We start from the raw sequence: 13,082 nt of genomic DNA on the forward strand, positions 1-13,082 counted from the left end.
AAATAGCAAAACTGAAATGTCTGTTCATGCCTTAGTGTAAATTACTGTTGTTCATCAAAACAAAACTGAAAAGCCCCACAAACAGCAAAAAGGGTAGTGATTATTCTATAGTTGTATCAAGAGGTTTGCAATGTAACTAATTTAAATACTTGTAAGGCAAGCAGTTTCAATTTTTTTTTTGTTTGTTTCATAAAAATATACAGGATTGTTGCAGCCATTTTGAAAGATGAAAAAGGTAAAATGTTCTGCAAGTTACTGCTAAATTATTGCTACTCTGAAAAAAACATGCAAACAAGCATCACTGTTTATGGGCAGGGTGTTCTACTCTATATATGCGAGAGTTGCGCATGTGTGTCTGTATAGACAGATGCACGTACTGGGTTTGCAGACATGACTGTGAATTGAGTAGTTCTTCTGGAGTGACAGCAACAAAGCAGATAATTAATCTGCTAATCACAGAGCCAGAAGGTCTTCAAATGCACTCTTTGGTTATACCAAGTTTTTGTTCTTTGTTAATAAGTTCTTCAAAATAATATGATGGAAAAAGTGGCCAGGAGCTAAAAGATCAAACACTGAGCAGGAACAGGAAAAAACAAAAAGCAGAACTAAAAAGAGTGCAGAGGATAATATACTATACACGTGCAAGTGCAAGTAGTCCATACGTCAATGTATGGAACAAGTTTCTATAGGTATTGTTTTCATTATGGGAAATCCTCTGAGACCCCTCTCACTGTGTATGGCTAGCGCCTGTCAGTCCCTTTGGATTCAGACTTGTTGTACTGAAAGGAGCAATGTAACTTTTAAACACAAAGGGTCTCAACTTTCTTGTGACTAGTCATGTAAGAGAAGTGCCACAACAGACATAAGAACTTAAGTCTAGGATCAAAACTGAAGTTCTCAAAGCCTTCATCACAGCATTTAGATACCCACATCAGAGATGTGTACCACTAATACACTTTGTAAGTATCTATACTCCTATTACCTGGGGTTCTGTAAATACTCAAGCAAGTCCCAACAAAGCTCAGATGTTTAATGATCTGAGTTGATAGACATACTCTTTTCTTCTCTTAATCCTCAAATAATGGCTCAGGTTATTCATACCCCTAAGTCAGAATCCCAAAGGGATGTAAGCATCTTTAAAAAAATGCAAAATAAACCTAAGATTTGTCCCTGTCCTCAGAATTTCGTTCTCACACACGCTGCCTTGGTGGTATTTTGAATTCGTTCCTGAGTCAATTGAGCTTTTCTACCAACAAGCTGGATTCTGCTGAAGAGCTGAGTGGCTCAAGGCCTTAAGGCCACTCTTTGGCAAAAATGGGGCAGAATAAATGCCCAATTCCCTGAGAGAAGCAGGGCTTCACATAAATGAAACAGATCTTATGTCAGTGAGGATTTGAAAAAAAAACAACAGACATGATAATTATGAAAATGCATGTAGTCAGTGCCAGGGTCCAGGTAAGAAGCCAGAGGGCTTTGGGGTTCAGGTCTCATTCAGGTGATGTAGTTACATCTCTTGGTGGCCAATATTCAAACAAGGCAGCTGGCTTGGAAATTGGTTGCTATAGCAAACAACAAATGACCAAGAGGAAGTCCTGACTCCATGGAATTACAATATGGCTTTGGTTCAACCCTCCAAAACTACTCAATCCCTGACAACACTTCTGAAGAGAGCAAGGATCAATGTTGGACACCTAATTGTTAAGAAATCATCACATTGTACTTTTACAGGACTAGCAGATAGCTTGTGTAATCAGTATCTTCATAAACAGTACAGGTAGATACACTGTTAATGAAAGCTGAAGTGAGATTGGTCTTGGTATTTTTTATCTTCCCCAGAATCTATCTCTCAAATAATAATGAGCTTTTTTTGATACTGGAAGCAGTCTTTATGCTCTGAGCTAGATCCTGCTGATATTAGTTAGCATTGCTCTGTGCTCTACTGACTTACTGGAGCTTTATCAATTTCATCAAAATGGAAATGTGGTCTGTTAGTTTACAAAAAAAAACCAACAAAACAAACAACAAACAACAGTATCTCCTGGTAATACCTAAATATGCATGTTTTGGTAAACAGCTGAGTCAGTTTACCTGAAAATAATTGTGAGGCATGGAAGTTCCTGGCCCAGAGAGAGGTTGGATAAGGACGGGTGAAAAGCTTGCAGAGGCTTGGCACAACTCACTGCCTCACCGCTCCATGTGGTCCAACATATCTGAGGTTGGCATGGAATCTTTTGTAGAGGAAAACACCTTTACAGAGTGAAGAGAGGGTTCTGCCCCTAGAGAAGGCACTGCAGCAGAACCCCTGTTTTGAACTGAACAGTCTTTAGGCACTTACAACCCTACTTTTTTAATTTACCAGTTCTCTAAAATATATTTCTTGCAGTAATTCTATTAAAGACAGAGTGCTGTGTCAGCTTCTAGGGATGTGTAGGAAATGTGAGCTGAAAATCCATCTCCTTGGGTTAGAAAGCTCTGGTGAGCTATTGAGAGAGGTTAAAGAACACAGGAGTTGAATAAGCACCCTCAATTTTGGTGCAGTGTTATAAAATACATCTGGAATTACAGGCTAGATTTTTGGTCTAGGCTTTCTGCAGCTTCAGAATGGCACTAAGGGGCTATAAAGCTATATTAAAGCTGATTCAGATGAAGCACTTTTATAACAAACTTGGCCTTGAGTTAGCACGAGTAGAAATAGACCTGTCCCTCAGTTCTTTCTGAAGCCCTGTGGCATGAGGGTTGACCTGGGAGTTGGCCCAGGTGGGCAGGAAAAACAGTACATTGAGCTTTCTAAAAGCAATTTTAGCCAGTCAAACAGGAATAATTAAACCCTTTTCAGAGGCAGAGGCTGTCTCACTCTCATTCAAGACAGAGACAATTAAAAAGCTGTCCCTGCCAAACAGACAGACCCGCATCTTCAGCAGCCGCAGGCAGTGCTAGCACCTGCTGAGGAGGTAAGTTAGCCAAGTCCTTTGCTGCTCCTAAAAAGGCATGTTGTTTATAAAGCTTACAAGTTCATTAAAGTCTCATTCTGGGGCTCTTGAGGTATTTCATCATAAAACATCCCTAGTGAGTTGGAATAAGTCAGTATTGTCAATAGTCATCACCTCCCTACTCCACATGATCTATAAATAAGGGAGGAAGCAACCGTTGCAGTCATCCAGCTTGATCTTTTGCCGAATTCATGCTGTAGAACTGCATTGAAGTCTAACACCTCTATAAGCTTTTTGCAACAAAAATGTGAAACTACATCAGGCCTCCATTTGGCCCAATATATTGTTTCTATTAATGTCATATCTGGAAATCATGACTGAGATAAGATGCCAGGCAGTATACAACAAGGACTAGAGTCAACTCACCTAACTTGATCTATCTATAGTTTAATATCTGATTTAAAGTGTTGTCAATGGGAAGAGATAGTGAGTGAGAAGAACATCCAGAAACCAACTCATGTTTTTCCAGTCTTGGACAAGAAAGATTATTTTCTCTATTAAATGTACGAGAAGTCTGAAAAACTAAATTAAATGAGATTTCGCACTTTTAGAAGGCTAATGTACAGTGAAGTGAGTCTCGCCTACTTGCCTGAAAAATTTACAGTCTAAATGAGTTAGACCACAGATAGGAAGGAAAATAATTATACAGAGAAGTGATTTTCCTAGAGTAATACAATTGCTTTCCCAGGTGATTCTTCCCAGCAGACTATCATCTTTTAGCCCATTCTGCCCCTTCAGCAGGTTCACTAGGTAAAAAAAGTCCTTCAGTTTGCCACCTGCACAGTTAAGTAGTAAGATGAATAGTCAGTTTTCACAAACATTTCTACACAGTTTTCAAATAGAACTTCTCCCTTCCAAGTAAAAGAGGTGGAACTCAATGAACTATAATAACTTGCTCAGTTTACTGCAATGTTGTCAAACCTTTACTATTACTATGTGGAGTTTTCAAAATTATTTCGAAAATTATTTCCAAAATTGGAGATGCTGAAATAAGACTTAATCATGATAGCTTTCAGCCTTCTCACAGAATACTTAATACTTAATATTAATGTACAGATTTGCACTGCAGATGATAACTTCATTGTCTCAAGGCCTCATCCGATGCTTGCTGAAGTAAAATAAAACCAAAATTATTTTTAAAGCCTCAAATTTATTTCACTGACCTTTAGATAAGACTCTATGAGTCTTCAAAAAATTCACAGTGTTTCTTATTTGAACTTAATCACAAAACGTAGGGAGTCAAACTTCTTAAACTGTTGCCTGGCTCCTTAAGACGTAATTGGTCATTGAAATTTCACCTAATCTAAAAAATAAAAAATAATAAAAAAATGCATGGAACAGCTTCTCCTTGTGATGTCAAAGAATACCTTTGCAATACAATACAAATTTATTTGTAGAATACTAAAGAAGTTTAATACTATTGCTGGATGTGTCATAAAACTACTTCTTCAGGATGGATAAATAGAAGATAGAAGAAGGAATGCCGGGAAGTATTCATACAAACATCAAAAATCCAAAATAACTTTATTCATCCACAAAGGTATCTTATCAGTCAGAACAGATGCTCCAGTAAATATGTGTGCTGAAGACATAACTCCATTAATAAAAAAAGAAACAACTTTCAATACTATTACAAACAAAGATACAGAAACCTTATCAAATGAATAATAATACTGTATAAATCAATGGTGTGCCCTTGTCTGGAGTACTATGTTTAAGAAAAGAAGCTGTAGCAGAATAGATGGACTTGAATATGAATAAGCAATGACGCTGAAAGAATAGAGTTTGGGTACATGAGAATAGAATGTGTAATATAAAGATACACAAAAAATGCCAAACATACAACTATTTACTGAAAATAGAAATCACTTTCTGGTTTACGTAAAACAGGCATTTACTCCAGCTGTACTCACATTTCCGTAACACTTGTTTTCTGTGAATTGTCTAGCCATATAATTCTTGTAAGACTTCTTGTAAGAAAAATAATCTGAATGAACTATATAAACAGGAAAAAAAAAAAGAAAAAATCATGTAAATGTGATTGAATATTAAAGTCAATAGCTTTTATGAGCAACATAGCTTCAACAGGATGTTTAAGAATTACCTGCATAGTTCATAGTTTACAGGTAGGGATGTCCAACTCTTTTTGTTTTTAGAGATTTGCCCCTGAGTGAAAGCTTACTTATTTGTTCCTAGTACAATGCTGAGTGCATGTGAGAGGTCTCTGAGAGCACATAGCTGGCAAACTCATTAAGGAGTATGAAATCAGATCATTTCAGTGCTGTTTGCTTTGATGGTCTCTCAGGTCTCAGCATATACAACAATGCAATGGTGTGTTTGCTTACGTGGGTTTGCTAATATTAGCTAAATAACTATCTGGACATGGAAATATCAGCATTCATTGCCTTCATCAAACTACAGCCCAGGAGTAGTTCGGAGGACTTTGGCAGCAGGGAGGAATTCATTACAGTCCTCCACAACGCCCCTTCCCTCAGCAACCTGTGACTCACAGCTCTTGTTTTTTATTTTCTCCTTCACAGCAGCCAATTTAGAGATAGGCAACCTCTGACCCACATAAAAGGAACTATTTCTAGCTGTTTGATGGCATTTAGCTACAGTCTGGTGCTGTTTCCCTCAGGCAAGATGTCTCTCAGCTCTGTAGTAAACACTGGTCCTTGTCCCCAGAGATCTCTTGCTCTTGTGTACCTGCCCTGCAGCTACCAGCAGGATCAGCTTCCTCCCTCCAGCATCTGATGGAGAGGGGCAGTCACATGGATGTGGGGGCAGAGTAAAAAGCAGCACAGGTTGGTGGGAGAAACCAGAAACATACTCAGACCCCATGAGGCTGTTGTAGGACATCTCTCCTTCATTTGCAGGTATGCTGGGGGACAGCCACCCACTGAGACGGCACCTTGCCATGATGGGCTGTGCTGTGAATCCCAATGACTGATCAATGAAGTAATCCAAAATTAAGAGACATATTTGCTGAAATGTGGGTATTTCATATTCATGCATTGTACATGTATGTATGTACATGTATATATGTATGTTTATATATTCATAGCTATGTATACATGTATATTTATTTATACAAGTTAAGTGGGGTTTGTACAGAATAGACCTGTCTGTCACCTCCTCTTACAAAAGAGGGTTAGGGAAATTTAGAAACTGCCACAATGTGCTAGGTTTTGTGGGTTGTTTTGGGTGGGGGGTTTTGGTGAGGTTTTTTGTGGGGGGTGGTGATGTAGTGTTTCACTTGGGCATTTTTGGAGCAAAATGAAGTCTTCTAAACTTGTGTTTTATTTTAAAAATAAGGATAAAATTCCAAAGTTTTAGATAAAAAAAATGTTAACACATCCAAAAAAGGCAAGGCATCTCTCCCTTGTTACAGTGCCTGATGCACTTCGTGAACTCTGAGGAAATTCTGGAAGGAAAGCAACCCTCTCGCAAGGATACACAGCCCATAACGTTCACAACATACTGCTCAGCTGGGTGGGAACTGGCCTTCTCCCTCAAGTGAAGACAGCTAACAGCCAGAGCAGGACAAAGTACAGATTTAGGTGTTCCTGTTGCATCCTGAGCCCTGGGGGATGAGGTGGACCTCTGTAAGATGTGAGGTCCAGAGAACAGATAGCTTTTAAGCTGATAACAGCACTACTGGCTCTGTAGCGCTCACATTACTGTTTCAACAATATCTGAGGGCCAGACAACTGTTAATCTCAGAGTTGGAGCACTGCCTGTTTTTTATCTGCAGTCAGGTTTATTTGCTGTCACATTTCTGAACTGCTGTTCTTCCAAAGCTCCGAAGACACATATGCTGGTCACTAGTGATGGAAGTGAGGCTTTAAAATGCCTGATATTAAACCAATTCTTTCCGCAGCGCATTTTTGTAATATTGTTTTTGAAAACATTTGGCATTTATGTTTCACATCTGGCTATAAGATCTAAGGTATTCACCCAAACAGTAGCCCATTTTGGTCACTAATGGTTTCACTGCAGAAACTGAGAAAATTGGCTCTCAAAACTCATGGAAGAATGTAGATTGATCTGTAATAAAGGACAGAACAGAACACCGCGTGCTGAAGCATTGTATTTAAACTCACAACTGCAAAAGCAGAAGCATATTTTTCATGAAGAACCAGGGTAAAGTTCTTGTCTAATCTTTGTCTTAATAGTATTTCAAATACTACTAATTATATTTTATATTATTCATTTTTCTATGTGTCTTTCTTAAAATCAGCTGGGAACTACTAGCAATTATTTATCAGAGTTTAGAACACTAATTGAGTTGTTTAACAGATTTTTGATGACTGGAGCTTTGACCTGTGTTCCAGAAATTAGTTACCCTGAGCAGTACAGAAAGAAGGTTGTGCTAGTTATAAATAAGTAATACTGCCTCATTATTTTCCTTCCTTATTAATTCTAGCAATTCCTTCATGTTTCAGGTATCACTGTTTCATTTCTATAGACATGGTGATTAGCCCTCTGACTCCAGAATGCGGTACTCTACTGTGCAGAATATTACAAAGTATGTAAACATGTAAATGTACAGAAGATTCTGGCACTGTATATTCAGTGTACATTAATCTTATTGTAAAGGAAGGGCATTATTATATACCCTCAACTGCACACTAGATTTTTTTTAAAAAAAATTTACTTCTGTTGTTTTTGTATCTCTGTTTAACCTAAAGAAAACTCATAATTACCGAAAGAATATGGCAGGCTGCAGAACAGTGGTCAGTACCCATAGCAGTTTCCTGACTTGTGTAGTTCTCCTGCCACACTGGAACATGGTTCTCTTCCTTTCTCTTCCTATCCAACCTAAAAAAAAAATTTTAGTACTTCTACTTAATTAAAGTTAATTTCTGAGGACTGACTGCTTGGCTCATCTTTAAAGCTGTTAATAGATTTAGATCGAAATCTTCCTAGTATTACAGGAGGTATTGTTGAAAAATGAACTTTTAAAAAGCAAAAGCTCTTAATCCTTTTTCTAATCTTTTAAATTAATTTAAAAGACAAAAGATGTTTTTTTGGGTAAAATACATATATGTTTTCTTTGCTTTGCCTCTGCTTTCTTCCTTTTTAAAAGCAAAATGGGAGAAGGCAAAGAAATGGGAGAGAGAGACTCACGACTGAACAACAGCTATAAAACAAACCAAAAACATTTCAGTACATGTTTCAAAAAAGTTCTCCATGCAATATTGATGAAAAATTAAAAGGAACATCTGTCTTCATTATTTGTGCAAATAAATGAGTGAATTTTCTGAAAAACTTAAATGAATTTTTACCTGTTATTGGGAAGCAATTCTTATTTCTTCTTGGGATTAGGATGCTGTGACTGGAAGAGGGCCATCAACTGACTATCAATTAACAGTTTCTTCCAATACAAAACTAGATGGAAAATTGCTTAAATTTTGTTTTGAAACAGAGAAAGGATCTTGATAGCATGACAATGTTCTGTCTTGGCTTTTGTGAAGAACAGAATGTCTGTGTTTTCCACAGAAAATTACCTTGTCCCGTTTTCTTTCTTCCCCCCCACCCCCCCCACCCCACCCATAACCTGCAACAGCAACCTCTGTTCTTCATCAGACCTGACTTTTCCACATGCCAGGCTGCCCAGCTCTGCTTTAAAGACCAACTCTGTTGAACTGCAAAATCATAAACACCTATACTTTATTTTCATCTGCTAATATCCTCTTATTTTTAAAAAGAGCATGTTGCTCCTCATATTGTTATCTCATAATTCAGTAACTGCCTGCCCTTGGCCAGTCATGAGAGCTTTCTGTTGGTTATTTTGGCAAGGTTGAAAGATGGATGTGAGTAAGAAAGGACTTATGTCTCTTCATCTGCTTGCCCCACTTTTTTTGTAAAATGAAGGCCATCTGGATTTTATTTTGCACTGAAGAATGTACAGCATGTACAGAATTTGTTTTCCATGTGAGAGACAGCATTCAGTTATGACTGCTGGGATTGTAAGCCTGCAAATGTTTGTGGCAAAATACCTGGCTTCAAATTCTGCTTTCTAAAAAGAAATGTGAGCTAAACCTGGTCTTGGGGTTGAAGGCGGGGGGCAGGGGGCGGGGTGAGGATGCCATGTTAGAGAGCCTGAGAGTTTCATATAATCCACATTCAGCCGTTAATGTGCTGCCCTGAACTTCACGTGGCCCATCTTAACAACGTGTAGGCTCCTCTAATTGTGTGACAGTTCTGGTGAGAACAGATCAAAACCTCAAATAAGACAGACAATGGCTGTAAGCCAGGGGAAGAAGAAAACAACTAAAAACAAACCTGAGGAAAGTATAAATTTAGCCTGTTGGTACACTGTGCCCTCGACGCGTGCTGTCAGCAGAGGGGTGTGGTTGGTTATTGCCAACTTCTCTGCTCTGCAGTAACAGGGCTCCCAGCCATCCCTGCCATAGCGATCATCACTATCATCATCACCATTCAGAAAGAACATGTGGGCTCTGTGGGGAATGTTGTGGATATAATATAGATATGATACATTTCTGCATCTGAATTGTTACATGCATATACTTAGGAAAACTTGTTCCAGAGGTTGATGGTGGCTTACATGGAAGGTGCTGCCTCTTCCAAGAGCATGACATGGCCTAAGTGAGTAAGAAGGAAAGGATGGTCATGTTCTGCACCCTTCATCCCCAGCATGCCTCAGCCTGGCAGCCTTTGAGGTGCAAACAGGCCAGTCCCATAAGGGCTTCACTGGGCTGGCCTCTGCATTTCCTAACTTTCTTGTTCATCTACTGAGTTGCAAGGGTAGCTTATTATTCCCCCTTGGAGACGGGGTGAAACACCATAGATTAAAACTGCATCTAAAAGCAATTCAAGAAATGATCTGATATTCTGTGAAGTGAGGCATCAAGCCATGCTGGAGGACCCAAGCAGCAGGCCCATGTTCAGTCTGAAAGATAGCTATATACCTAAGTCTGGCCCAGGCATTTTGCATCCAAACTTACTTCTAAAATAAAGCACTGCTTGCAAGTTGAGGTACTGGGAGGAAGGAGGGATGGTTTGGCAGGTTTCCTTTCTCTCTTGGCCTACTTCAATACTATCCAGCTACCTGAGAATTAAAAAACAAAAAAGAAGAAAAAAAAAAAAAAAGAAAAAGATGCAGTTCAAAAAGTAGCACTTGAGATGTGGAACAAAAATTTCTAAGTTACATGCATGCTGGGCGTACCTGAACAGTCCTGAGAAGAAGCTCTCAAAGCAGTGGTGGTAAGAACATGGCTGGCTGAACTCTTTCACACCCACTCCGACTCCTGCTCCACACATCTACAAGTGGGGACAACATTTATTTCAGCTAGTTGCAGCCATTTAAAATCCAAATGCTTGGTCTTAACTGAGCATTTAGGTTTTCCTCTATAATCAAGAACAAAAAAAAGGCACTTCTAGAGGGGAGTTCTGAGATAGGTGTCTGGACATCTTGGCAACTAGCAGGCCTGGTTTTTTAAATTCTAAGGAGGCTCCTCTCACAGGGATACAGCATACAGTGTAGAGGAATGAAGCTGGGTTAATTATCATTGATAATATACAGCTGTGGGCTGGCTTTAGGGGCGGTGGGTTGGCTGATGTGGATAAGGTGCAGCTGTGGCTGGTTCCTGCTAAGTGGTTAAAATAGCTCTAAGGGGTATAGAAGGGGAACAGCAAATGAAGAGACATCTGGAAAGGGAGAAGAGAGAGTGCCCTGGATGAGAGACAAGGAGAAGGCAGCAGAGGCAAGAACCAAAGGGACTGGCTTGAAGAGTATGAAGAAACAGCAGGAACAGTAGATAGACCCTAGAAACCTTTGTGGGGGACTGGTGGCCATGCTGGGGGCAAGGCGTGCTAGCTACTTGTTGAAGTTAACTTGGTATGTGATGGTAAAAGACCTTGTTGCAGCTGGCTAATTTTGAGAGTGCTGTGGCAATGCAGGACTCACAAAAGAGTTCAGGAAGTTCAGTTTGTTGTTGATTAAAGGTGTCTTGCTTATTTCAAGCGTGTATCAGCCAACAGTTTCAAGACCTCTTCATTTTCTTTCAGATACCACTTAATGCTACATTACTAACATGCATGTTTCACACACTGTTCATGCAAGTTGTTGTTCAAATTGCATAACTTGTAAAGTGTTGGTTATGTTTCTGTTCTGGCCGGGACTGACAGAAAGCTTTCTTGCTGTGTAGCATGTTTCCATTTCTCCCAGAGACTATTTAATATATTAATAATCTGTTATTTAATGTTATCAACCATTTAATATCTATTTTACCTCTCACATGTATCATCACAATTATTACCAGGCTACATATTTGAAAGGTTTGTTTGATCTGTCCCTTGTGGTGGTTTTCACAGAAATGCTGCCAAAAAATACTGAGGCAGTTTGTGGGAAGCTACAGAAAGTACAGTCTGCTTCCTTAGGTCTAAGATTATATTTTGGTTTTAAGCTCAAACAGTGCTCCTGAAATGCTATCAATCAAAATAACAAATGAACTTTTAAATGCCATATGTTCTCCAAGTGGAATTTTAATTAGATATTAAAATGTAATTTAAATTTCAGGTTATACACAAATATTGTCAAATATCTCAGTGTCGTACAAAATATTTGAATAAGTCAACCATCTATATGAAAGTTTATGGGTTGTTTTAATGAGAAATGCCTTTTCTGGTGGAAGATAAATCTAAATAGATTTAGCCTCCTGAAGAGAGTGATCTTTTTGTAGAAGCCACCTCTTTTAATAGTAAACATTAACCTGACAATGCTTAAGCTAGCAAGGATTTTTGTTTTTTCTGTAAAGACTTACATGCATTATGTTGTATTTAATAGGTTCATCACCCCATCACTTTTGTCTTATTCAGTATTAATAGCTTCTCCTCTAAGCAGAAAGATTTTAGAGGAGGTTTTCTGTATGTCTTGCATCAAATTGGTCCTTCATCTTATAGAAGTATCTTCATTTTCCTCTAGTCTGAGTGCCTAGTAATAATGCTAGCAATCTATTACTTATTTCAAAACTGGTGTAATGTATTCATTCTGAGTATTCAAAACCTGTCAAGGGTTGAACCGCAAGCCTCTCATGGGCCTCCCTTTCCTGGCTTTGCTAGGCTGATGGCCAGGTCTGCTGGCTGTGTCAGGGCTGCTAGGTGGTGGTCACACACCTAAGCAGAGCTCACACAGCAACCCGTGTCCTGCTCACAGTCACCAAGGATGTCTGACAGGGATCCCACATTTCCTTCAGCTACCAAGAAGGAACCCCCTCATGCCATCTTTCCACCACTTATTGTAAGCTCCAATAGACAACTGTGGGAACTGGACAGCATCTTTTTGAATGCAACAACTTATCTTATAATGAGCCTGTAGGAATCATATCAATCACTGTACTTCCATTTGTGTTCCTCTTGAGAAACAAAGAAAGTAACCATGGGAAATGTTCCAACAGACGAGGAAATTTTCCCCACCAGCAAGTAGAGTAGTTTTTTCCTCCTTGTGCAGTAAAAGGTCTTCAAAGTACTTGCTAAGTTGATAGTTCTTAAACAGATTTTCTCACATGTTCTTAAAGACCTCAAATAATGCTGTAAGTAAAGTTGGGCAGGAATTTATGTGTGTGTGTATAAAAATATTAAAATAGCATACTTTTTAGAATCTGAAAATACAGCAGATTCATTAAAGCACTATCAGGTAAGCTAGTTCTGAGAGTGAAGCTGGAATTTCAAGTGTTGAATGAAGGGAGGAGACAAACAGGCTGAAATAGTGTTTACTGAAATAAAAAGATAACTTGGTGCCAGGGCATTCTTTCTGGGTATGAGAAATTCCAGTTTACATCTGTGGCCTGAATCACAGAAAATCTGCCTGCCTTCTTTATTTGGGGATTATTTTCTTGGTTTGATTTAGTTTGGTTTGGTTTAGGTTTAGAGAGGGTAAGGGTTATTGTTGGTTTTCTTCACTGAAAACCTGCAGTTAGTTGAGATTTTGTCCTAAAGCAGAAAAGCAAAAGAAAAAAAAAAAAAAGAAAGGAAAAAAAATAAAAGCCTCATACTGGAAAGTTTCATGGGACAGGAAAATTATTTCCTGCTTAGCCCGACTAGTAAGAGCTGGCAAAATCTCCACAG

The 13,082-nt window shown here is 38.8% G+C and overlaps 1 protein-coding gene and 1 long non-coding RNA gene across 8 annotated transcripts in view; one reads left to right on the top strand and one right to left on the bottom strand.

Moving 5' to 3' along the window:
* LOC308065441 overlaps nt 1-11,710 on the bottom strand; it is an 18,128-nt gene extending 6,418 nt beyond the window's left edge. Inside the window, exons 1-2 of the long non-coding RNA XR_013928772.1 lie at nt 10,183-11,710; nt 1-10,065 (exon numbers count right to left, since the gene is read on the bottom strand). The exon at nt 1-10,065 is cut by the window's left edge and continues 6,418 nt beyond it. This is a non-coding gene — a long non-coding RNA (uncharacterized lncRNA). The remainder of the gene's footprint in view (nt 10,066-10,182) is intronic.
* Nucleotides 1-13,082, top strand: part of LOC308065436 (uncharacterized protein) — a 250,785-nt gene that overhangs the window by 156,011 nt on the left and 81,692 nt on the right. For 5 of the 7 annotated variants that reach the window (XM_080391412.1, XM_080391414.1, XM_080391413.1 and 2 more), the window contains one exon: nt 1-7,518. This exon is cut by the window's left edge. The exons of 1 other annotated variant lie outside the window; for it this stretch is intronic. The gene's annotated coding sequence lies outside the window, so the exon portion shown is untranslated. The remainder of the gene's footprint in view (nt 7,519-13,082) is intronic. One more of the 7 variants, XM_080391416.1, reaches the window with a different exon arrangement.

The sequence above is a fragment of the Falco punctatus genome, assembly GCF_963210335.1.
Source record: "Falco punctatus genome assembly, chromosome: 6".
NCBI classification, from domain to species: domain Eukaryota; kingdom Metazoa; phylum Chordata; class Aves; order Falconiformes; family Falconidae; genus Falco; species Falco punctatus.